The 25,174-nt window shown below is 54.7% G+C and overlaps 1 protein-coding gene across 15 annotated transcripts in view; it reads left to right on the top strand.

Annotated features, from left to right (window-relative positions):
- Positions 1 to 25,174, top strand: part of TNS1 (tensin 1) — a 201,479-nt gene that overhangs the window by 45,338 nt on the left and 130,967 nt on the right. For 4 of the 15 annotated variants that reach the window (XM_067026853.1, XM_067026848.1, XM_067026843.1 and 1 more), the window contains exon 1: positions 16,192 to 16,427. The exons of 6 other annotated variants lie outside the window; for them this stretch is intronic. The gene's annotated coding sequence lies outside the window, so the exon portion shown is untranslated. Of the gene's footprint in view, positions 1 to 16,191; positions 16,428 to 25,174 lie in introns of those variants that run through there. 5 more of the 15 variants (XM_067026850.1, XM_067026846.1, XM_067026844.1 and 2 more) reach the window with 4 other exon arrangements.

Raw genomic sequence — 25,174 nt, 5'->3', positions numbered from 1 at the left:
ATAATAATAATAGCGGTTCCATTTATTAAGCAATTATGTACCAGATTGCATGCTAAGCACATTGCATGGGTCATGTCACTGAATTCTCAAGACAGCTCCATGAGGAGGTTGCTATTATTATTCTTCCAGTTTTAGCACCGACAGGAGGAGAAGGTGGGGAGGACGGGGGACCTGTCAGAGGCTCAGAGAGGTCAAACTGCTTGCCCCACCTCACACAGCTAGCGAACTGGTGGAGCCAGAACCCCCACTGGACTGCAGATGGCCCAGTGGCCCCTGCCTCCCCATCATCCCCCCTAGCCCCCCTTTCCCCACTCCCGCCGCAGCATTAGGCTCCAGTCAGCTCCTCTCGACCCTGGACACAGGATGTGGTCTTGGGGGACCCGAACTCCCTGGGGCATCCCAGCTGCCAGGAAAGATGGATGGGGGTCTCCTGGGTGCTAAGAGCTTTGCAAAGGTAGGTTAGTGTCCCTCCATATTCCTTCCCCAGTTCTTAGAAGCATAATGTTAGAAACTTGGGCAAACAGGCAGCCCTCTCCAGGGCACTACCCTAACGCCTTTGTTTTCAGGCCTATTTCAGACTCAGATGGACAGTGAAAAGATTCTTAGTAGTATTTCCCCCGTGAACCTCACAATTTGAGAAAGTATACTAATTTTCCCAGATCTGTTAATCAGATGCATTTCGGCTACCAACTAGAAGTTCCAGGAGGCGTGGGATAACCTACCTCCCCTTACTGAGTTGGAATAATTCTGAAGCTCAGACCTGTGATGTTTTGAAATGTTGACCAAGGCTCACAGTCTACCATCCAGTTCCCCTAGTGGTCTAACCTCCATTCAACTTGCAGTCTTTCCCTTTCTGCTACTTCTGTGTAATAAGTGTCTAGGCACCCCAAACCTATTGTGCAGCCCAGGCCCTCCCTCACTTCCTCTCCTTCTTTTTCCTCCCATGATCATACGGTTCTTGTCTTCCTTTCCACCTCTTTCATTGCTTTAGTTCTTGGCTGGGCCTCAGGCTCCTGCTGGGCTGGTTACCTGCCTACCTTCAAGGTTCAGCTAGCAGCCTTGGGTGTCAGCGAGATGTAGGTTCAAATCCAGGCCTTGTCACCCCCTGGCCTTGGGGCCTTGAGAAGGTCACCTATTCTCTCTGAGTCACAGTTCCCCCATCTGTAAATGGGCAAGATGTTGTCAACATCCAAGGACAGTCTGGGGATTGGAGATTCTGGAAATACAGAGCCAGGTCTGAGCTGCCCTTGAGAAACAGCAGCAGTCTGCTGTCTATCACCAGCTACCTCAGCTCTGTCCACCACCAGCAGCCTGATCCATCCTCTGTGGCTGACGTCCCTGGTGTAGCTGCGTCCCTGCAGACAAGGGTGCAGACGAGGGCTTGGGCAGACGGTGAAAGACTCCCACTGTGGGTCAGTTATCGGCTTCCCATGCAGCGGGGAGTGTGGGTGAGCTTGTTGGTTTTCCAACTGCTGTCAGGCTTGTCCTCCTTTCCCATTTTACCATATCAGTCATCACCATCCTGCACTGTTACTTCATTTTTAAAAAAATGACTTGCTTTTTTAACCTTTTACTCATTCGAAGTGATAGAATTTATGGGCTTAATCTATGTTTTTAATTTCTTGCTAAATACAAAAAAAATTAAAATAAAGTTGTTGAGCCACGTTTCCAAGGAAAATCATCTTGAATATCACACTTTAGGAAACATGGATCAGAGGAACTTATATATATATTTTTTCCTTTGGTCAATTCTTTATTATGGGAGATTTGAAACGTGTACGGAAGTAGGAAGAATAGTATAATGAACTCCTTTGTATTCATACTCCTGCTTCAAAAATTGTCAGTTTCTTGCTGTTTTTTTTTTTTTTTTTTTTTTTTTTTGTGATACGCGGGCCTCTCACTGTTGTGGCCTCTCCCGTTGCGGAGCGCAGGCTCCGGACGCGCAGGCTCAGAGGTCATGGCTCGCGGACCCAGCCGCTCTGCGGCATGTGGGATCTTCCTGGACCGGGGCACGAACCCGTGTCCCCTGCATCGGCAGGCGGACTCTCAACCACTGCGCCACCAGGGAAGCCCCTTCCCTGCTGTTTTTGATTCATCTGTTCCCCCTTCACTTTCTTTTTCTTTCTTTCTTTTTTTTTTTTTGCTGGAAGTTTTTTTAAAGCAAATCCCAGACATTATATCATTGCACTGTAAATACTTCAGTGCATATCATTAACAGATAAGGACTTTTAATTTTAACATTACCATAATACCATTATCTCAGTCAACATAATTAATAACATTTTCTTAAGAGCAGCTAATACCTAGTCTGTGTTCAATTTTCCCTGATTATCTCAAAAATGTCTTGTTTCAGTTGGTTGGTTTGAATCAGGCAGATGGACTTGGAAACTGTGCTCTAGTCTCTCTTTCTATTTCAATAATAATCATATGTCTACATGTACCATTGCCTCTGTCTCTTCACCAATCAACTGATGATACATGATCACTCTTTCTGATGGGTCCTTATTCCGTAGTTGCTATCTGTTTCCTCTTCCATCCGTTTATCCTTTTCTCCAGCACAGATTTCCCTGCGGGCTCACAAGTGGGGTCTCTGTCCAGCTGGATGTGAAATCAGGAGGCTAATATTCTTCCCATTCCCAGCTTCCCTTCCCTGGCTTTGGCCTGGCTGGCCCACTGCCTTGTGCCCAGGAAGGAGGGGGCTCTGGAGGGAGAGGAAGCCGGTACCTCTCGGGTGAAGTTGGTGGGGAGGGGGGAAGCCCATGGGCCCACCTCCTTCGACGCCTCATCTGATCAATACCGTGTCCCTGCGACGTCCTTGTAAGTCTGCTTGGCTTGCTCGGAGCTGGGGCCAGCGGGTAGTGCTGAAGGGGGTGGCCTTGGGGGTCACGCAGCTCTGGGAAGCCTTACCAGGCGGCTGACCTGGGGCTGGCCAGGGCCTCGTGGGAACACACCCCTGCTTTCATCCCTGTTCCCCATTGTAGCCCCACCCCTGGGGCCCCTGCCCTCTTGCTTTCATTGCCAGCCAAGGTCCTGCCCTCTCTGAGCCTGGTCTCAAGCTTGGGACGCTGCTCTGTTCCTCTGATCCCATCTCCCTGGGGCTGGGAAAGTCATGCCCCAGAGTCCCCGGGGCCTGCGTCCTTCCTCTCCTGCCTTTGCTTCCGAGGTCTCACGGCTGAGTCCTTTGCCTCCTGAGAAGTTGAGAAGATGGGGAGACTTGGGTCCTCTTCCCAGATTTCTCCTCGAGATCCTGGTGGGGAAGCCTCAGCCCTTCCCTGGGTCTCAGTGTTCTCATCTGAGAAATGCTCAGAACAGCGCTTCTCTTCAGCGAGTGGCCAAGAGGGACACTTGAGGTTTAGGGGTGTGTGTGTGTGTGTGTGTGTGTGTGTGTGTGTGTGTGTGTGTGTGTGCGCGCGTTTACGCATGTGCACCTGTGTGCACCCAGGCTTTAGAACTGTAGCCCTCGAACATGTGTTGGGCTACAGGTGAGAAAGACGGAAGTGAGGGCTGCCTGGCATCACCGAGGCCCAACAGAACTTTCCAGCTCCTCACCCCTGTGTATGAGCACATCTCGTATTCTCCCTCTGCTGCCTCTTTCCTTCGGGTATCTCAGGTTCCACCTCCACGTCCTTGTATCTTTGTACTGTCTCTTTCCTGTCTGACTTTTCTCTTTGTGTCCATGTCACTCTCTCCCTCCTGCTGTGCCCCTCAGGACTCTGTAGGTACATGTCACCCTCAGGGTCCTGCCTTGTTCCCCAAGTCCCAGACCTTTGTCCTGACTCCCCAACCCTTTGTCCTGACCCACAGCTGTAAAAGCCAAAGACTCTTCCCTCTTGACTCCATGCGTGGGGGGCCCATTTAGCTCCCAAGTTTCTTCCAAAGCACTCTGTGGCTTGGGGGTTTGGAGGGCTCACGTCCTCCTGTCCTCTGTCCCGGCAACACCCCTCCTGCCCCAAGGCAGCTGCAGATGCCCCAGAACACCCCCTAACACCTGACATCTTTGTGGAGGTGTTGCCCTCGTGTGTGTGTTACTCAGGATCCCCCATTCCCGAGCCTGTACTGAAGATGACGTTTTTCCCTGAGAAGAACGATCCCTGAAATGCCCCCGATCTACCCAGTGGCACTGAAATTGTGGCTTAAGAGTCATCCAGGACGGAGGGTTGTTTGAGGTCCTGGAACGAGCCCTGGCTTAGGAGATGGAAGACCTGGGTTCAAATTCTGGGTCTCTTCCTTTCCCACTGTGGGCTCTCAGGGAACCTGCAAAATAGCAACAGTATCGGTGATGTCATGGAGTTGTGGAGAGGGTGGGGTGAGATGAGGCGCCCAAACGCCCCTTAGCAGTGGTGGTAGTGGGGGTCTCCAGTATCTTCCCCGTTGCCCAGGCTCTGCCCGGCTGGAGTATGCTCCGTACTGGAGGTGGCGTGGGGTGCGTTTGTCCAGCTTGGAGGGGCTGGAACGCAGCGAGGACAACCTGTAGTTTAGTCCGCTTCTCAGGATGAACACAGACCTCCTTTCTTGCCTGTGTGGGTGGGTGAGGGGTCCCTGGAGAGGGGAGAGCACCAGGCCCCTGACCAGGGCATCTGTGCCAGTGGCGCCGGTTCCTGGGGCACCTCCAGGATGGTGCTGCGGGTGGGTGGAATCCACAGGGGTGAGACACTGAGGCCGAACGTGCCGAGGATGCTTGGGGCTGCTTATCTCTGGCCAGGAATGCGCTGTGGTATTATTAGCCGGCAGCCTTCTCGCCTTTGGAATAATCACCCCAGTGCCGTGGCAGACACCTGTCCGGCTCTGCCTGCCCAGACAGCCCTCGGGTGTCTGCACCGAATCTCCCTTGGCTGGAGCTCATGTGTGTACCTGTGTGTGTGTATCCATGTGTATGTGGGGGGGGGGCACGTGCCTGTGTGGGTGCAAGTGTGCCTGTGTATCTGTACTGTGTTTTCACGTCTGTGTGTGCAGATGCGTGTGTACACATGTGTTTAAGTGCACGTGCTTATGTGTAGTGTGTAGATACCTGGGCAGGCATGCGTGCATGAGTGTGTGTGTATGAGTACGTGTGAGTGTGCATGATTGTGTGTGTCTGTGTGTGCCCCTACCTGGGGGAAGCAGGAAGCCCTGAGGAGGCCTGGGAGCAGGAGGGAAGTAAAGGACAGAGGGGAGGCTGATGACCCTACCCTGCCAGGGTGTGGTGAGAGGCTGGGAGGCTGGATGGGGGCGGGGGACAGCAGGCAGAGGCACAGGGCAGGCAGGAGGGGCTGCTGGGGCTCTTGGCACTTGGGGTCTGGGCCACTCCCCTTGACTGGACTCTTCAAGGCAGCACGGTAAAGAGCCTGAGGCCGGCCAGCCTGAATCCATCATTCACTAGCCTTGTGACCTTGGGCAAGTGACTTAACCTCTCCAAGCCTCAGTTTCCTCATCTGTATGATGGTGATAATAATAGTAACCTGCCTAGTCGAGTTATAGGGAGAGTGAAAAAACAGTGCCTGACACACACACAGAGCTTGATAAATGATAGTGTATCACCACCATCATCATGACTATGGACTCCTCTGTCTGCCCTGCATCTGGCTTGACGGTTCCTCTCCGGCCAGGACCTCCAGGCAGAATGGGGGACCCCTGGCTCATCCCCCTCATGGCAGGGCAATGAGATGGAGGCCTAGAGAGGGCACAAGAATGGTCCAGTGTCACCAGGAAGACGGGCAGAGCCACAAAGAGGCAGCCCCTTGGCTCCTGGCCGCACTTTCTGCCCACAAAAGCTACCAAGGCTCTTTCTGCCTTGCTCGTGTTTCTGGGTTGGCAGTGCCTTGCCAGGAAGGAGAGGTAAGGAGAGTCTGGCAAGCTTTCTCACCCAGGCAAGATGCTGCAGGCAGCCCGGGATGCATCTGTTCACCACACAGTTTCTTATGGAACTGAGCTTTCCATTCCCTGTCTTAACTACCCTCCAAGGAGTCTTTGCTTTTGGGCTCTCCGGATCCTGCTGCAAATCCTGACTCTCAGATAGAGAGGAATGGACCCCAGCGGGGCCAGGCCCCAGGATCCTCACTCCCTGGCTCAGTCCTGCCCAGGAGAGCCGGCCACCTGGCTCTGGACTGTGGTGCTCGCACCTGGTTGGGCTACCCTGGTCGCACCTTCTACCCCCAGTTCCGGCCAGATGGGAGTGGAATTCCGAGGAAGCGCTGGGCCCCCACCTGCCTTCCCTCTGCTCCTACTGGCACATCCCACATCCTGTCCCTCGGCCCTGCTAGGCCTCCCTGGGACTCCCAGGTGCCAGGACGGCTGCCCCCTGGGGTAGCAGGCCCGGGGTGTTGCCAGGAGTGTGGAGGTGGGAGTGGGCACTGTGGCGCCTTGGCATGGTGGGGCGGGGCTGGGCAGAGGCAGGTGGGATCTGCCAGGATCCCCGAGTGTGGGCAGGCTGTGATTTCCCTGGACGTCGGCCAGAGAATTGTTTTTCACAACCACCACCCGCTACCGGAAGAAGAAAAAAAAGGAACAACAACAAAAACAACCACCAAAAAAATTTTTTTTTTGAATATGCCGTTAATGGCCGATTGGCTGTACATTATTAAACAGGCAGCTGGAGATCTGCCGGGGAAGGGTGCTTGAGCCAAGACTCACAGCCTGAACACAATGTTCCTAGGAAAACAGTCACCCGTGGGGTCCCCGGGGAGGAGGACCCAAAGGGATTGGCCCTCGCCCGGTTCATCCTTCCCACCTCAGCCTCTGCTCTGGTCATCTTGTGGGGAGCGGGGCCATGCTGCGCCTGGAGCCCAAGCATCCTCCATCCGGGCCCCGTGGCTCCCTCACCACCCCAGGGGCCCGAGCCGCTCTTTCCCTCCTCACGGTTAAGTGGACAGCCTCCAGCTTCCATCCCCATGTGGCTAAGGCCAGCGCCGGCTCTCTTGGGGGCTGGGCTGGGAGCTGGACATCTGGTCCTCTGTTCGATTCCACTGAGTTCCTCCTTGTGGTACACTGGGCCTCCCTACCTGTCCTCCATGGGCTCCAGTTCCCCCATCACTACAAGGAGAGGACTGGGCTGGTCGGCACTAAATTCTCACCAATATTTTGTGAGCCCTGACTGGGTGCCCTTGGGGAGAGGCTGGGGTGATTGTTACCCAGACTTTGGAGTGCTTCTTGCTCCTCCCTGATTCCACTGGTGAGACCAGGAGCCGTGTCTCATGCAAGAGGGGTTGGCCACTGGACCCGTTCACATCCTTTTGGACAGTCCCTGCAGCTGTCTTGATGCCAACCAGGGTAAAGGTCAAAGGTGTGAAGATGACGTCAAGTGGGAGAAAAGCAGAGGGTCTGGAGTTAGGGCGACTGCCATCTTGGTGAAGCCAGTGCTGCACTAGGGTACACAGCTAGGAGCACAGTATGGGGTCCGGGTCATGCCAGGGTGGGCCCACTGCCTGCTACACGGTCAGGCTGCTGCTGGCATGTGTGTGTGGGGTCATTAGTCTGGGAACTGATACTAAGGAACCTTCTCTGAGCCTCTAGAGATAAGATGGCATAGTGGTTAGGAGTACAAACTGGACTTCCCGCCCATCACCACTGTTTCTTTGCCGTCTTACTATTATTGACTTTGGGCAGGTGACTTCACCTCTCGTGTCTGAGCTTCCTCGGCTGTACAAAGTCGGTTAGAATAACACCTACTCCCAGGGCTACGGTGTGGAGTGAATGAGCTTGTGCGTGGACAGGGCCTGGCCTGTGTGAAGGGCCCACTAGCTGTTGGGAGGGAAGTGGTGCCTCCTGCTGGCATCTGCTCTTCCTCTTCTTGTCACAATGTGTGCATGTGTGTGTGTTTCTGTTTGTTCAATGTCTCTCCTCTTCCAGACCTTGAGGGCAGGCTCTCCACCTGCAGCTTGACCCACTGCAGCGCTCACAAAACATTTGCTGACTGAATGGGTGAATGAATAAATGAACAAATGAATGAAGGCCAACTGGAAAAGGATCAGAACCAGGGAAACACCTGAGCACCTAGAAAGTGGAAAGATCCAGAAGCTGTGAAAGAGCTGGGAGGTTGTGAGCGACTCTGTGTGTGTGTGTGTGTGTGTGTGTGATTTTTGAATAAAGCTTTGGAGAGGTTTGTTCTCTGAAGTGGAACCAGGAGCCTCGGGAAAGCAGGCTGCCTCTCCGTGGTGGGAGCTGCCTTGAATGTGGGAGGGACTCGGGGCCTGGGGTATGCAGGCAGAGGCTGGGGGCATGCCTGGCACAGATGGAGCCCTGACTCTCAAGGCCCTGAGGTCCCTGCTGACTCGCTGCCGCTTCAGCTGGAAGAGTACTCGCGGTCAGAGCCGATGTCTGTGAACTTCAGTTTTCTCATCTATAAAATGGGATTAATAATGGTCAATACCCATAGGGTTGTTAAGAGGATTAAAGTGAGTTAATACCCACGAAGCTCTAAGAACATGGAAAGCACTCAGTAAATTTGCGCATTGATTAAACAGGACCAAAGAGCTATGGTGCGGCTTCCTCGATGCCACATCGATGGCCGATGTGAAGGAGTAGGCTTCCTTGAAGGAGTAGGATGTGTGTGTGGGGGGGCATCACCATACAGGGGGCTGCTCAGGCCAGACTCTGCACTCAGCGCCCAAAGCGGTTAAGTGATGTATGTGCCTGAGGTCACACAGCCGGTCAGTGGGTGGCCAGGCTTCAGTGTTGGTTTGTACAACTCCAAAGCCTGGACTCTCTCCCCTCCATCTTCAGCCTGGGCAGGAGGGGGCCAGGTTTCTCTGATTCTCGCCCCCTGGGAGGGGCAGCACCTCACTGCAACGTGGAACAGAATGACTCTTACTCTCTAGTATTATCTATAAGAACCTAAGTCCTCAGGAAGGAAGTCTCCAGCTCTGTCCAACACTGAAAGTACTGCATAATTAAAAAAATATGGGGAGAGCGTGAGAGTAGGACAAGGGTTGAAATTTTCAGCAGCTCATTGCCATGGGGCCCAGGGCAAGGAGAGACGGTCTTAAGAGGATCACTGGAGGGAAGAGGTTAGATGTTAGGAAGGAGGAATGGCGAGATGAGGGGCTACTTGAGGGGGTGCAGGGAAGGGAAGTAGAGGCACAGAAGGGTGAGGAGGTGGACAAAGGCCATACTGGTGATAAGAGAGAGGAGGGAGAGGAACCCAAGGTTTGGCAGGCCCTCGGCCACTGGGCAGCTCCAAACTTTGGGCAGGGGTGGCCGGCTAGGGCCAGTCCCCACAGGGCTACTGGGCAGTGTCAAGGAGGCAGTTTTAGGGGGTAGGAGGCCAGTTGATCAGCGCATGAGCCAGCCTGGGACGGCAGGTGCAAACTGAAAGTTCAGCCACCAGGCCTCCTCCTTGCCTCTTCCAGCCTGGCAGCTGGCTTGTCTTAGAGGTCAGCTCTCATGCTGGGTCCAGCATGCTCTCTGCTGACCAGTCCCCACGGGCCTGGCTTTGTCAGGATGCTGTCCTGTCCTTAGCAGCTGCTCAGCCCCTGGCTGTTTCTGCCTCTTGGACATTCAGAGATGAATGGGAAATGGTCCCAGTCTCAAGGAATTCACAGATACAGGGGCAGAAAGACAAGGGAGGTGTACATGGGCAGTGGAATTTGCCCTGGCTCACCTTCCCAAGACAGTTTTTCAAATATTTGATGATGAATGTTGTATCTTTCCTTTATCATCTGCAATAAAAATTGGGCCCAATCTTTCTCGTGCTTTTATTCAACAAATATTTATTGAGTGTGTACTGTTGTCCTCCTCTGGATGCTCTTTGGTTTATAGCGTATTGAAGAGAACTTGACATTTCTGATGGTGTCTGAGCAGCGTGGAGTAGAGTGGAACTTTCACCTTTTTTGATCGAGCTTCTGTACCTCTATTCACACAACCAAAAGTGCACGTACCTTTTGGGGTCAGCCATATCCTATTGCCGGCTGAACTGAATTTGTTTTCATTAAATCTTAGACTTTTCCTGACATGATTAATTAATTCAGTTTTTTAAAAAAATGACTCTTGAATCTTAGTTCAGGACTTTACTCCCAGAGAAATGTTTCCTTGCTAATCCTGGCCTTGTTATAAAGTCAGTTTTGCGCTTCAATTCAGTTCCATACCTTAGTTCTTCTTTCTGCTTTTTGTTTTCTACGTGTGCTTGGTGAGTCTCCATTCTGAGTCCTCACCTAGTTACTGATAAGTATGTCGGACAAGCCAGGGCAGAGGACAGAGCCCTTTGGCAAGTCAGGAAGTTGACATTGATCTATTAATCAACACCCCTTGGCTTGCTGGCTAGGAATCCACTCGACTTTCTATCTTTTCTCTGAGCATTTCATCATGGATCCTGCCAACACCTTCCTGAAATCCAGATAATCTAGGTTTGGGGGATCCCCCAACAATCCAGTCCAGGAACCGTATAATAACGGGGTGAGGGTGGTGGATGTGGCTGTGTGAGGGAGGGTTGTGGGCTCTCCGAAAGGATCCAGGCTGAGCCAGTGATCATTGCTGGGGGAGGCCTAAGAGGAATCCTGTCCTGGAGGCACCTAAATCTCAGCATCCTTCCTGCTTTAAAATCGCACTTCTCGGGGGAGATAGGGATTTGTGTGCAGTCAGCTGACACCAGCAGCCACTTTCTGCCAAGGATCAACATCTGCCTGGAAATGTGTTGCAGGAATCTTCTAAGGGACCTGAGAGGTTATTGGAGGAGGAGATGAAAGCCAAGAGGGGCCGAGAGTGACCTTTGGTCCCCAAGGTAAAGCAGGGCCGAGCAGGGCTGGAACCCGAGGCCCTGACTCCCAGTTGGAGGCTCTTGGGGCTGGGTCCCATTGCCTCTCCTGGCTGGAAGCTGCGGCGGCTTCGGGGAGGGAGGGGCTGTCATCCTGTGTCTTGGGGACACACCGTTGGCAGACTGTTTTCCCCATTCTTCCCCTGCCCTCTGATCCTCCACCCTCAGACTGTGGTGCAAATCTGAGAGTAGGATGCCTGAATGTGGAAGGCCTCTTGCTTCTCCCTCCCAGGAGGAGTGTGTGGCAAAGGGCCTGAGGCATTGCTGCACTTTGAGAGGTGCTGGGAATGCATGCAAATGAGATGCAAATAGGGGACTGCGGCGGGGTGAGGGGGGGCAGGTGGGGGGCCCTGCTCCTGCCTCAGTCTGGCCTGAGTGTTAAGGATGACAAATAGAAAAGGAAACGACCATTGACCTGGGCTGTGAAGCCCAGCCTCAGGAAGAAGGGAGGGAGAGGGGCTCTGTGGGGCAGCAGGGCAGGGTTTGGCTTCTGGAGTAAGCTCTGGAGGGTGCCCTAATCAGGGGGTCCCAGGGGTGGCCCAGAGATGAAAGCACCCTGGAGGACAGCCCAGACATCCCCAGCTGCAGGGGGGTGGTGTGGTCAGAAGGGGGAGGGTGCAGCCCAAATGCACAGACTTTGACCAATTGCCTAGGGTGACCCCCAGGGCCTGGCTCCCAGCCAGCTGTGGGTCGGGTCCAGCAGGATTCTGAGGGCCAGGGCCTCTCCTCTTGGGGTCTGGGCATGTGGCCCTGTCTTCTCTGTGGTGGAGGGAGAGGAAGAGGGTGGGGTCAAGGGTGCTGGAGGGGGTGGCTCCAGCAACTGCCCCTGGAGGCTACTCCCCTGCCTCCACCCTAGGAAGATTTAAGGAGCCAATCCCTCTCTGCTGGGTGTTTGTGGTCAACTCTTAGCCCATCTCTGAGGAGCTTCCCCTTAGTACTGTAAGAGCCTGGGAATCTGGCCCAGTGAACGTGGGGGTCAAGGGACGTGGTGCCCTCCAGGGAGAGTGCTGGGACCCGGAATGCCCAGTTGTGCCATATGGTGACAGAGCCTTGAGCTGGAAGACCTGGTTCCAAATTCCTCCTCCTTCATCAGCTGCTCTGTGACGTTGGGTGATTGCTTAACTGCTCTGAGCCCGTCTCTAAGACTGGGATAAGAATCATAGTCACTTGCCAGGTCTTAATGGGGGTCTGCAGGGAAAAGATTTGGTGCAAGGTGGGCTTTAAATAGGGATGAAAATGAAATGAAGGAGCCAATGAGTTCAGCTGTGGTTGACACGCCTCTCCCTCACAGCCCACTGTGGGACTGAGAGGCCCGGGAAGCCGGCATTCAGTGCTCTTGGGCCTTGACCTTTCTTTCTTTTGACTTTCTCTTGGCTCTTTTTTCTCTGTCTCTCTGTGTCCCTCTGTCCCCCTCTCTGTCGCGTCCCCTACTCTCCCCATGGCAATGCCTAACTCAGCACCTGGCCCCGACGACGACGACGACGACGACGACGAGGAGAGCGGTTCATTTTCCCTCTCTTCTCGGTGGCCTCTCTGTGGCTCCATGGGCGGCCCGCCACCCCCAGCTCCCTCTCCTTCCTCCCTCTGGGTCCCTGCTTCTGACCCGCTCTTTGTCTCACTCTCTCCTCCTGGCTTTTCTGCCCTCCGTGTCTCTAGCATCTATCTGCCATTAACAAGCACCCATTGAACGCCTGTTAGATGCCAGGCACTGCCCGGCTCCTTTCTGTGTTCTGCGTCTCCTTGCCTCCCAGCTGCAGCTTCTCTCCCTCCCGCCCCATGCGGCCTCCTGCCCTCCCTTCCCCCAGCTGCACTGGGCTCCAACACTGGTATTATTCAGTTTTATGAGAACCCCCCCCAAGGCCTGCCCCTGAATGGACCAACCACAACTGGAACCAGATGTGCAGTGCTGTGCTTGGGGGTGGGAGGGAGGAAGGGAGGGAGGAGGGAAGGGGCATGGACTGGCTCAGGGAGAGGGGAAGGAGGGTTGGGGGATGGGAGATGGGAAACCCTGGGAATCCTGAGTCTTCATCAGCCTGGAGGAGGAGGAGCTGGGAGGGGACAGAAGGGCTGAGCAGGCTTCTTCGGGAGGCAGTTCTGGCTCTGTGTGTGTGTGTGTGTGTGTGTGTGTGTGTATGTGTGTGTGTGTGTGTGTGTGTGTGTGATCGGCTGTGGGACAGCTCTTGGAAATAAAGGGAAAGGCTGCTCTTCTTTGAAAGCCTCTAGTTCCTTGACTTCCTCTCTGTGTGGTTTTTAGAGATTTGCTGAATTCATGGTTCTGTAACCAGGTGTTGGAGCAGGAAGGCTGGGATAGAGGGAATGATGGTGGAGTGGGGGATGAGAGCGGCTGGAGGATGGTGTTTCTCAGAGCCCCCTGCATCTGCTGCAGCCCTGGGCTGGGTGGGATGCTCCTGGGACATCTGTGTATCAGTTTGATGGTCCCCATGTCTTAGCATGCTCAGGTTTTCTGTCTGTGATAATATAACTTTGAAGATAAAAGTCTGCATACAGGGCTTCCCTGGTGGCGCAGTGGTTGAGAGTCTGCCTGCCAATGCAGGGGACACGGGTTCGAGCCCTGGTCTGGGAAGGTCCCACATGCCGCGGAGCAACTAGGCCCGTGAGCCACAGCTACTGAGCCTGCGCATCTAGAGCTTGTGCTCCGCAACAAGAGAGGCCATGACAGTGAGAGGCCCGCGCACTGCGATGAAGAGTGGCCCCCACTCACCACAAATAGAGAAAGCCCTCGCACAGAAACTAAGACCCAACACAGCCAAAAATAAATAAATTTTTTTAAAAAGTCTGCATACAGTTATCTTGGTACAGCTTTGTGCAGAATTAAGCGTTTAAAAGAGCCCTTTCGTTCAATTTTTAACTTATCATCCATCCATCTCTCCATTATTCACTTATTCATTACACATTTATTGAGAATCTACTAGGTGTCAACGTTGTGCTAGGCACCAGACAAAGTTGGAAAGGAGAAAGAAAAAGACAAGTAGATCTTTGCTCAACTATTGGGAGATACAAGAGTGCACCCAACAAGTGTATGTCACAGCATTAGCATTTGAGCGAGAGCCTCGGGTATTCAGCAGAGGGGTCAGCTGGAGAAGGATCCAAATAGCTGGAGAAGGATCCATAGGGAATGTGGCTTTTGAACTGAGCCCTGAATGGTGTGGTGGCAAGGCTCAAAGGGCAGGGCTGCATCACAGAGGGTCTCAATGTCATGCTGCAGAGCTGGGACTGGATATGGTAGGTTGTGGGGAGCTAGGGACTATCTGATGTCAAGCAGGATGATAGTAGGTGTGGGTTGGAAGGAGGCGATGGGGAGGATGGCACTTCTGCTCTTCTGTGACCTGGGAGAGGGTGCCACTTTTATTTTTATTTTCTTATTTTAATTTTTAAATTAAATTTTTTTTTTTTTTTTTTTGCCGCACGGCATGGCATGTGGGACCTTAGTTCCCCGACCAAGGATTGAACCCGCGCCCCCTGCATTGGAAGCACAGAGTCTTAACCACTGGACCGCCAGGGAAGTCCCGAGGGTTCCACTTTTATAGCAGACCCCCCCATCCACCTCTAGAAGAGCCTAGATGGCTGACATGGACTACTGTCACTTCCCTCCCCTGACCAGGGCTGGCCCAAGCCCCTGAGTGGCCCCTGGTCTGCAGGGGGTGTGAGGGTTAGGCGGGATAAGGCTATTTGGAGACAACTTTGTCTCAGATTTGGGGCAGTGAGGGCTGGGCAGGGGACCCAGGAGGCCTGGGCCAGGTTTTCCTACACAATCTCAAAGGCACGTTCTGTGGGACCAGGTCTTTCCCATCTCTGGTCAGTTCCCACGTACTTACAGATTGAGGACACTGTCAAGGTTGGTAGGTTCTGAGATGCTGGAATTTGGGATTCTGGGAGTCCAGCCACAGCTGCTGCCCCATCACTGTCCACCAACTCCTCCCATCTGGGAGGGGATGAGGTCATCTTGCTCTGGAGGCAGGGGGTGGATGCAATGAGGCCTCTGTCTCCACCCTCCCCACATAAAGTCCTGAGAAGGTGCCTCTCTCCCCGTCTCTGTCCTCCTGGGCTTCACTGTCACGGATGGGGGGGGTTGTTGGGGAACAGCACTCTAATGTGCTGACCATCTCTGTGACGCTGGCCCCAGATGCCACCAAATCTTTCCTGAGGCTGTTTGTTCCTCCCCGGGCTCCCCTATCACTTTACTCCTTGGAAAATTGAAGCCTGGGGAAGGGTTTGGCTGGATTCATAAAATCAGTGAGCATTAGAACTGGAAAAGATCTCTGAAGACCTTTGGATCCAAACTCGTCGGTCAGCAGGGGAAACTGAGGAGGCTCAGAGATGCAGGTCACTGACCCAGGACCTCACAGGAGGGTGGCCCAGATGGCCAAGAGAAGGACCTTTGAATCTCTGGAGGGCTGAGTGGTGGGGAGCTTGGCTCTGGAGCCAGCCTGTAGGATCAGAGTTCCTGCTCTACACCATCCTGTGTGGTCTTGGACAAGTCAGCTAACTGCTCCAGGGTCACTTTCTTCAGCTAAAATAACAAGGGAGATTCGAAGATTAAGTGAGAGAGAGAGAATATTCTTTAAGTGCCAGGCATACAAATAGGTATGCAGCAAATGACTTTTTTCTTCCCCTCAGAATAATCCTATCTGCTTCTTTCATCATTTGTTTGTACCCCAAACTTCAAATCACATTTCCCCCAATATTTTTAATTGTAGAAAAAATTTTTTTGCATATCAAAAAGTTGAAAGGATAATATGGTAATCTCCCTAATTCTGTAATAAACACTTTGCTATATTTGCTTTATCACATTTCTATCTCTCCTTCCATCAATCCGTCTTATTTTTATTTTTGGATGGATTTCAAACAGAATTGAAGCATGCATTTCATTAACAAGAGTTCAATTCAAATCATTTTTGAATATACAGTCACAAATGTCCTAACTCAGCCCAGAGAAAAAAGCCAGGATTGTTATCCCACATTTGACAGAAACGAAAAAAAAAAAAAAAAACAGGTTCAGAAATGAGATTTTAGGTCTCCAGACACAAAATGAGTTGGAAACAGCATAAGGCAGAGCGGTTTACAAAAGTTGGGAGTTGCTATTATTATTATTGTCTCACCAACCATCCTTCTGCACCCAGTAGCCCTTGGGCCATTTCTCTGTAGCTGTGTCTCTTCCATGGGGTCCTGGACCTCTTGGCATCCTGCCCCCTCTGCCCCGCAAGCCCTCTGTCCCTCCCTTCAGGTCCCCTGGGAGGCTGCTGGGCTGGCGGCCGAAGGGTGGGGGCACCCTTCTTGGCATGCCTTGCCTCAGGCATATGTGCCCTGCCGCCCAGCTGGCCAAGCTGGGAGCTGGACGTGAATGCCCTGGCCGAGTGCTTCAGGGGTTAAAGGAGGCGGCGGGCCAGCTGCCCGCTCTGGGAAGGGGGAAGGAGGAGGCGGTGCACGCTGATAGCCCGCCCGCCTCCACTGCCAGGGGAGGGAGCCTGGCGAGCTGCGCCCTCGCTCAGTTCCCAGCAGGGGCCCTGGGACCAGCTCTGCCCCCTGCACCCGCTCCCTGCCTGGACGCAAGGCTCACTCACGCCCTCCTCTCGGCAACCAGCTTCTTGCCAGCCACAGCTGCTGCCCCATCACTGCCCACTGCCACCACCCTGTCCTGTGAGCACAGACACCCATCCCACCCAGTGTCTGCTCTGCCGGAAAGGTGAGTGTGGGGTGTGCGTGTGTGCGTGTGTGCGTGCGTGTGTGTGTGTGTGTGTGTGTGCGCGCGCGGCGGGCTGCTGGCACTGGTGCTGTCAGGGCCACCAGTGGGGCATAAATTAGAGGAGGGGGGAGGTCAGTCTGCCTGGTCACGTGCCTCTGGGCTAGGTAACCCCTCCAGGCCAACATGTCAGTCCCCTGCCGCAGTCAGTGTCTGTTTCTGGCAGGGATGTCTGGGGCGCGGTTGTCCCTGCTTGGAGAGAGACCAGTCACAAGGAGTTTTGTTTGCTGGGGAAGTTGCTGGTGTCAGTGGCTGCTTGAGACCGAGGCCAGCAGGGACGACTGGGGACGGACACACTGACCAAGGCAGGGGGGAGGCTGGGGTATTTAGTTTCCAAGGTCCCTTCCCTTGCCTGCTTGCTGTCGCAGGGCTGGCTGGGGGCGAGGAGCACGACACAGGCGTGGGCAGTTTTTCCTCTCCATTTCTTTCCCGGCCACGGGCGGGAGCTGTTACTGGGCACCTTCTTCCTCCTTGCGGCTCTTCTTGCTCCCACCCCTCGTCTCCCAGGGGCAGCCACGTCTGCGAATGAGGGTCTGGCAGGCTCAAAAAGGTTCCCACTTCACTCCCCTCAGCGTGGGTCCATGCTCGCTTGCCCATGTGCACAGCCGGGCATGAGTGCCCCCTGCCGCCCTCCCCCAGCCAGCAGCTCCTACTCCTTTCTCACCCCTCTGGGTAGAAATAGCTAATCCAGGTGGTTAATGAACAGACACACACAGCTGCCTTTCACCCCCCGCTCCTTCCTCTCTCCCCACCGCTCTCTCCTGCCCTGACCCTCGGTCATGCCTGCCACCCCTTGCCAAGCCCAAGCACCCATACAGAGCTAACCTCAGTGTCTGTCCCCTCCCCCCAGTTCAGGACCAGGGCCAGGACTGCCTCTCCAGATGTTTTTAGGTTGGGCACTGTCTTAGTAGAGGAAACTGGGAGGGTGGTGACCTAGGGGTGACCAAGAGAAGCCTGCTGTGCTCCCGAGCTGGGCTCCCTGTAGGGGGGTGGGATGGGGTTAGGGGACAGGATGGGTGCTGGGTAGGGGAGGAGCTGGCTTGGGGAGGGCAGAACAGGCGGTTGTGGAGTGAGGCTTAGAGGGGCAGCTGGAGGTGAGGTTTCTAGAGCCTTTGGGGACAGGGGCTTCTCTTCTGGGAGCCTCAGCGTTCCTTCCATGTGGCAGAGCCAAGCCAGGGGTTTGGGAGGGTGCAGGGGGAGTACCCCTTTGCCTCGAGTCTCTGCTGGGCCCCTTCCTGTAGCTGCCTGGGTCGGGTGGGGACCACTGTGGCTCAGACTTGGCCTTAAGTTGCTCCCACCCCTGCCAGCTGGCGGCTACTCCAGTCTCCCCCACCCTCGCTCTCCCCCAGGACCTCAAAGCTTGCTAAGGCTAAGGCACCCTCTGCCCTGACCCCTCTGGCCTAGGGGAGTAGGAGGGAGGACCTGGACCTGGCTCTGGAGGGGGAGCTGGCTGGGAGAGCTCTCAATGGGATCAGTGCTGGGACCTCAGCGTGGGTTGGCCTTGACTCTGCTGCCCGTAGAGGGCAGGGAGTGGAGACGGTGGGCCAAGGCCTAGGAGGGTCTCTCAGCCAGTCTAATAGGACTGGGAGCCAGAGCTCTGAGCCGGAGCTGAGAATTCTTGGGTGGCGGAGGAGGCAACCTGGGAACCTCTGCTTCCACATCCTTGGCCTTGAACCCTTCTGGCTCTCCTTCCTGATCCCTCATGCCATGCTTCATCCTTCACTTCCCTCAAAGCCCCAGTTCAGAATCTCCCGTGGGGCTGCGGTGTCCAGAACTGTAAACACGGAGCTGGTGGCCAGGTTGGAGGGGGGCCGGGGTGGGGTGCAGAGGAGCTCAGAGAGGAGGTTACTCTTTGGTGACCATCTTCTCATTGCTGATGGACTGTGGCTGAAGCTTTGGAGTTTGGGAACTCTCAGTGCCCTGTCTCTACTGAAGTAAGAGTAGGAAGCAAAGGGGCAGAATGGATTTTAGTTCGGTGAAGGAAGCTCAGCTCTGTTTAGCGAAGGGCTTCCTAACAAGCCTGGCGAGTCAGCAGGAGAAAGGGCTGCCTTGTAAGGTAGTGAGCTTCCCGTCTGGGGGTGGGGAGTTCAGACAGAACCGGACAACAGCTTGGAAGGATTCCTGAGTAGGGATGTGGTTAGAAGGGATGACCTTGAAGGTCTCTTGGGATGCGGAGGTCCTGGGATTCTTAGAGTCGGGGAATTCTCTGACACCCGCATCAGGGAGCAGGAAGGCAGTGGCCTCTGGCCTGGGGTGTGGGCACAGGCAGGACGTCTCAGGGTCCTCCTGCTCCCTGCCAGTGTTTGGGGAGCAGAGAGCCTGACGCTCTGCCCTCACACCCATAGCTCACTGCCCCGCCAGGTCTGCTTCCTGCGAGGATTTTGAGTTTCTTCCGATTCCTCTTGTCCCGCTGCTTGCCTTGCCTTGCCGGCTGGTTAACCCCACAAGGGCTGGAGCAGACCTGTGGGCTCAGGGCACGGTGTAGGATGGAGGGGACCCCTGCCGCCCTGCAGTTAGAGCCCACATGCCGCCCTGAGGTGCTAACTGGGGGCAGTAGGCAAGGAGGGGGGGTGTGCTGTGAAGGGGGGCAGCTTGAGCCCCTGTCCAGTTTGCCCCCCAAAAGGGGCCTCCCCAGCCTGCCTGGAAATGGTAGGCAGCGGAGCCAAGATCTGAGATGGGAAAAACACGGGGGCTGCACTTCTCTGAGCCTTGGTTTCCGAATTTGTAAAATAATACAGGGTAGTCAGGGCAGCTAGAAGTGGTTTGTGTAATTAACTGCTGGGGGTGCCAGCCAAGGGCGCAGTTTTAGTGCCTCTCTGGAGTGTGGGAAGAGCCGGTCACCTGCTCCCCACCACTGGCCTCTCCAGACCTGTTTTCCAAGGTTGGGGTGGGGAGCCTTGAGGGCAGAGAGGAGAGGCAGGGTAGGGGTGGGGTTCAAGATTTCTGAGCACCAAACTCTGGGAGACTTGGGCTTCCCTTGATGGAGTGTGAAGGTGGGCTTCTGGGGTGGGCTCTGGACCCACACTGGATGTCCCAGCCTGCCTCTCTCTGCAGCCCCTCCTCCCTGGATGCCCTGTGACCCCTTTTCTTCTTAGTGGAGAGAGCGAAGGAGTAGGGTCCTGGTTTCAGCTGAGGATGAAGTCCCTTCTGATGTCTAACTTCAGTACCTTGGGACCAGATGAAGCTGCTCAGTTAGGATGATTCTTCCTCTGGTCTGACAGGGACCCAATGGGAGGGGCAGGAAGGTGAGATGCTGAGTGTGCCCTTGAGCCTGGAAAAGTCAGGGTCAGAGCTGGTGTGGCCGGCAAAGGGTTTCAGGTGCAGCTGCTCCGGCTTCTTGGCTTATTTCTGGGGCCGTGAGTCTCTTTCACCCCAGAAAGGGAAACTGAGGCCCGGTCAAGGGATATGTATTGAAGGGAGGCAGAGGAAAGCTCTCCCAGTTACTTGACTCTGAAAAACAGTGAATCAGAAATGGGTTGGGGCTTCCCTGGTGGCGCAGTGGTTGAGAGTCCACCTGCCGATGCAGGGGACGCGGGTTCGTGCCCTGGTCCGGGAGGATCCCACATGCTGCAGAGCGGCTGGGCCCGTGAGCCATGGCCGCTGAGCCTGCGCGTCCGGAGCCTGTGCTCCGCAACGGGAGAGGCCACAGCAGTGAGAGGCCCCCGTACCGCAAAAAAAAAAAAAAAAAAAAAAAAAAAAAAAAAAAAAAAAGAAATGGGTTGGTGCTGTGGGAGGGAGGGAGGGATTTGGGGAGGCTGGAGGGACTTCTGTCTCCAGCACCATCCGCCCATGGCCCTGGTCTTGGCTTCCAAAGCTATTAGGCGTGCAGAGGTGTGGGCACCAGCAAGCTGGAACGAGGGTGGTGGCGGGGGGCAGGGCTGCCAGTCCTGTGGGCCACGCCCCACCCCCCGTGCCCCCTCTGTTATGCATGGTCACATGCAGCCCTCCCCTCCTTCGTTCTTGCCAATCACCTGAAACACTTTCCCATGGTGGGGGGTGGGGCCGCAGAAGGTGCAGCTGGGTCCCTGGCCTGCCTCTAGCCAGGTTGGTGACCTTGGCCACCTTCCTACTTGTCCACACCTCGGTTTCCCTCAGGGAAGGTGCTCGGTGTCTGTGGGGTTGGAGCTTGTGTGGGGTGGGGGGTGGTAGGTGGGCTCAAGCCCGTCGCTGGCGCGGCCAGTCCCAGTCCCTCCTCCAGGGTTCGTCTGGGCTCTTGAATCCCTGCCTTTTTAGGGCTGCAAGCCTGTAGCGCAGGCCTGGGTGTTCCAGGAAGCAGAGGGGGACTGGCCCAGACGGGCGGTGTCCTGGGGAGCTGATGGGGCATGAGGGGCCACAGGAGGACCCGAGTGGAATCCTGTCTTTCTGCCATTATGGGGCGAGGGTCCCAGTCCTAGGTCAGGTCCCCCAGGAGACTTCCTAGGCCTTCTTCAGCAGAGAATATGGGACCCCCCAGTTTTCCTAGCCCTTGCAAGCTTCCTGTGTGCTCACAGGAAGCTTCTAGATAGATTACAAGCCCCTTGAGGGCCTGCCTGTGCCACTTGCCTCCCTGGTGATCCTTGCTGTGCCTGGCACGGTGCTGCTTAGCACGAATCAACGGACTCATGAGGGGCAGACGGGTGAGAGTTTCAGACAGTTTAAAAATTAAAAAAAAATTTTATCCTTTAATGCAATTTTTATTTTTTATTTTATTTTATTTTATTTTATTTTTTTTGTGGTATGCGGGCGTCTCACTGTTGTGGCCTCTCCCATTGCGGAGCACAGGCTCCGGGCGCGCAGGCTCAGCGGCCATGGCTCACGGGCCCAGCCGCCCCGCGGCATGTGGGATCTTCCCGGACCGGGGCACGAACCCGTGTCCCCTGCATCGGCAGGTGGACTCTCAACCACTGCGCCACCAGGGAAGCCCCTGCAATTTTTAAAGGTTACGTTCCATGTACAGTTATTACAAAATATTGGCTATATTCCCTGTGTTGTACAGTATATCCTTGTAGCCTAATAGTTTGTACCTTCCACTCTCCTACCCTTCTATCCCCCCACCCCTGCCCTGCCACTGGTAACCACTAGTTTGTTCTCTCTATCTGTGAGTCTGCTTCTTTTTTTGTTATATTCACTAGTTTGTTGTGTTTTTTAGATTCCACATATAAGTGATATACAGTATTTGTCTTTCCCTGTCTGACTTATTTCACTTAAGCATAATGCCCTTGACAGTTTTAATAATAATTTCTGCCTCATAGTGTGGTTGTGAGGATCAGATGAGTTAGTTCACTGAAAACACTTTGAACAGTGCCTGGCACATAGTAAGTGCTCAATAAATGTTAGCAATTATTATTATTGCTATTATTATAATTATTACTGGTGGTGGTGGTGGTGATGTCCTTCCAGGAGCCCAACTCTGGGTTGGCCCTTTTCTCTCTTGTTGTGATTGTTCCACCCCTAAGATAGGGGAGGGTTATGGGACCAGAGAGTAGAGGAGATGGTGGCATCATTTTCCCCCAAGGGGTCCTAGCATCAGAGCCGAGAGAATAGACGTCCTTCCCCCTCCTCCAACTCTGTCTCTCTCTGTGACTGGGTGCTGGTGGGTGCTGGTGGGGAGATAAGGGGACCGACCTCTCGAGGCCTTCTCTGCCCAGGGAGCTGTGTTTATGGAGAACTCTGAGAAAGCTGCCATCACTGTAAACAAGATGCATTATTATAAACCAGCCCAGGCTCCCCTTCTTGGATCCCATCCATGCCTTGATGAGAGTCACCGAATCAGAGACTCTCAGGCCCAGCAAGGATGTGGCATGGCCTCCAGGCAGGCCACTCTTGAACTCTGGGCAAGCTACTCTTGACCATGGACTACACCCATAGGGGTAGCAACTATATTTTAAAGTGAGATTCCCCAAATAATGCTGCAAGTTGCTGTGTCTTATACCCTCTAGGTCTCTCTGAAGTCTAAACTGCATCCCTCTTTTAAATTTCTTTTTATTTTTGGCTGTGTTGGGTCTTCGTTGGTGTGTGCGGGCTTTCTCTAGTTGCGGCGAGTGGGGGCTACTCTTCTCTGTGGTGCTCGGGCTTCTCATTGCGGTGGTTTCTCTTGTTGAGGAGCACATGCTCTAGGCGCGCGGGCTTCAGTAGTTGTGGCACGTGGGCTCAGTAGTTGTGGCGCACGGGCTTCGTTGCTCCGCGGCATGTGGGATCTTCCCGGACCAGGGCTCGAACCCGTGTGCCCTGCATTGGCAGGCAGATTCTTAACCACTGGGCCACCAGGGAAGTCCTAACCTGTATCCCTCTTGCTGCAACTTTAGTTTAGTCCCTTATTGGTAGGAGGTGGGGGAGAACCATGCCTAGCCTTTCCTGCATGCCTCAGAGCTGGGAGCTTTGACCCCGTGGTGGCAGGGGCAGGCTCCTGGCCACACTCCCTCACCATCTGAGGCCTCTCTGGGGTCCTCTGCTTTCTGGTGCCCCTGATGTTCCTCATTAGTAGGGGTCAGCCCTCAAGGCCTGCCAAGCTACCCCCTCCACCTAGCCCTGGTTCCTACCCAGGGAAGCTGAGGTTGCTCCGGGTTGGGGGTGTGAGCTCCATTTCCGGACCCCTGGCCTGCCCAATTGCAACTGTAAAAGGCATTAAGCTTTTTTTTTTTTGGAGAAAGAATGGGCTTGGACTGATGGTGATGACAGCTGCAAAGGGTTCCTGAGCTCAGCCCGGCCCTATCTCGCTTCCCTTCCTCAGCCCCTGCTCACCTCTGCCCCATTGCTAGGCCATTGCTCATCTAGAGGAGGGGCTTACCTTTGACCCTTGACATTGAGCAGACCTGAGTAGTCAACTGGTCTCGGACAACCCTTTATGGGGAGCAGCCTGTGGGTTCAGCATGGGGCTTGTTGCTAGGGGGGTGGTTGCCTGGGGGCAGACAGAGGGCTTCAGGGGACGCATAAGGGAGGGTTTCTGCCCTGGGGTCCCTGTGGCCGAGGGCAGTGGGAGAGCAGGGCTCCTGCTCTGTCCCTGGACTCTGGACCAGTCCCTTCCCTTGCTGGGCCTGGTGTCCTCACCTGTAGGATGGAGGGCTGGAGAGGTGCTGGGCTGGAAGAATCTTCGAGTCCATTTCCCTGCCGGAGCCTCCTCCCCCCGGTCCCAGGCTGTGAACTTCACCTTGCATTGACCTTGCTTCCCTCCCCACCCCGCCCCCTCCCACCTCTGGCAATTGCTGGCAGGAAGTCTTGCTGATTAGGGCCCTAATCACCAGCTGAGACTCCCAGAAACAGCCGAGCTGGTAGAGCAGAGAGGGGCCACCAGTCCAGGAAGGGGGAAGCACTGGGAGCTGCCCCCACCCAGGGTGACATGGGCTGGGGTGTTGGCTGTGACTAGGGGGCACTAGATGCCTGCTTGGGATTGGGGCTCAGCTCCTTGGGCTGGGGCGGTGCCCGGACACCCACTGTCAAGGCCGTGTGGCAGCGGCTGAGTGCAGCTGGGCACACTTAAAGGCCTTTTTGGGCATCTACCCTCTACCACGCAAGGTGCCAGGGGTATGTATGGGGCTGGGAAGGCCAGGGAGACATGGTCTAGTAGGAAACAAAGGGGAGTAGATAGAGGGTTTCTGCAACATGCAGTGGGGACATCAAGCAAGAAGGAGTGCACACGAGCTGGTGGAATGGAGAAAACTTTGGAGAAGAGTTGCCATTTGAGATGGGTTTTGAAGGTTGAGGAGGAGTTTGGCAGGAAGGAGAAGGGACAAAGGCTTCTTCAGGCACAGGGGAAGGCACTCACAAAGGCGAAGTGGCATGCAGGTAACGATGGATAAAATAATGGCTCCAGGCCTGTGTCCGAGTCGGACTGGCTTGTGTGTCCCTCCCACCTCTGCTGCTTACTAGCTGTATGACCTTGGGCTGAGCCTCAGTGTCTGCATCTGTAAAATGGGGTTAATATGCAATCTTATAGAGTTATGGTGGGATGAAATGAGATTGTACTTGTGAAGTGCCTACTTGTGAAGCTCAGTGTCTGCCACAGGCCAAGCCCACAGAAAGTGGTTTGTGTGGGAAAGGCTGGCTTTGGGGGAGCCTGGAGGTGTTGCTTGGGGTCCGGCTGTGGGGGATTTTCTGGGAGAGGGAAGCAGCAGAGGGCCTTAACGTAGGAGAAACACAAAGAGGGTGTTATTTAGGAAGGTGATTTGGGTAGCTGTGAAGGCTATACTGAGCCAGGGAGACCGGGGACAGGCCACAAGTCCAATCTCCTGGAGTCCTCGGGCTGGGAAACCCTCTTCTGAGTCACTTTGCGCCTCTGGGCTTCCTTACCATGTGCTGTCCTCCTCTCCTGGATCAGGAGGCTGGAGATGCACTGAGATCTTCTTCCTGGAAGATCTTTCAGGACAGAAGAGAGCCCTCCTTGGCAAGGCTTCACACATGAAGGGATGGACGACGCAGCAGGCGGGAATGAGGGTAGACTGTTGGCAGCTCCCATTTCTAAGGCATCAAGGGACTACTTTGGGGGGCTGTTCTTCACCACCTGCCCGGCACCCAGTAGGTGCTTACTATTTGTTGAGTGAATGCATGAACAAGAGTGTCCCCTGGTCAGTGCGGAGGCAGGGGGTGCCCAGCCTGACTGGAAGTCACCTGGTTAGTGTCCGGACAGGGGCTGCCCATCCATAGCCAAGAGGAATGTTGAGTGTTGCAGAGGCCAGGTGCTCAGCAACTGCATGGATGAGGGAGCGGACATTTCA

This window comes from Kogia breviceps, chromosome 2, assembly GCF_026419965.1.
Source record: "Kogia breviceps isolate mKogBre1 chromosome 2, mKogBre1 haplotype 1, whole genome shotgun sequence".
NCBI lineage: Eukaryota > Metazoa > Chordata > Mammalia > Artiodactyla > Physeteridae > Kogia > Kogia breviceps.
The sequence above is the reverse complement of the archived record's forward strand: the minus strand, read 5'-3'. Positions and strand labels throughout refer to the sequence as shown.